Source organism: Arachis ipaensis, chromosome B02 (assembly GCF_000816755.2).
Source record: "Arachis ipaensis cultivar K30076 chromosome B02, Araip1.1, whole genome shotgun sequence".
Lineage (NCBI taxonomy): Eukaryota > Viridiplantae > Streptophyta > Magnoliopsida > Fabales > Fabaceae > Arachis > Arachis ipaensis.
Window position 1 is genome coordinate 106,012,500 of NC_029786.2, and position 800 is coordinate 106,013,299.

The window sequence follows — 800 nt, forward strand, 5'->3', positions numbered from 1 at the left end:
CAAGTCCTATATTAAAATTGATTTTTTAAAAGATAGATAATTCATCATTAAATACATGTTATTTTTTTCAGTAAATTATATTATCTCAAGTAGAATTTTTATAAAGGTTTTTTTTTTCTTATTCTCTGATTATTATTCTTCTCTCTGTAGCCATGTGTCTTTTTATTATTAGGGAGGTGAAGTTTATGAGTTGAATGACTCAACCTTTCTACTTTCTTGCTTACTACAAGTTTATGTTTTTAAAAATTAGGTGCTTATCATATGATGCGATCATTCATGAGTTCATTTATCTCATATGATGAACACCATACTCTTATCTTTATCTAGGACTTGATGGTGCTAATTGTATGATTTTGTAAAGTCCCTTTCTACTAGTAGAGGTCCTTTTTAGTTATTATTACTTCTTATCCAATAGTTGAAAATTTAACCACAATTTGTGACATGAATGTGAGTTTGATAGTTAGGAATTTATGAGATGTTCATGAAAAAGTCAAGTGATGTTTTGTTTTTTGAATAATTATAATAATGATTAATAATAATTTAGGACTTCCATCAATTTGAAGTCCGTATGAATCTAATTAAAAAGTTGATTTGGACATTTGGTGATTGTTGTTTATTACTGATGATGTTTCAGTAGTTTTGTAGACGATTTGGTAACATAAGAGGAAACTAAAGTTGAAAAACTTTACTTCAATAACAACACAACGAGGTTTTAGACTTAATAAGACCTTATACAAATTACTTATATTTTTCATCATACAAGTTTGGATAGAGCCTTTTATTTTAGACTTTTAGTCATA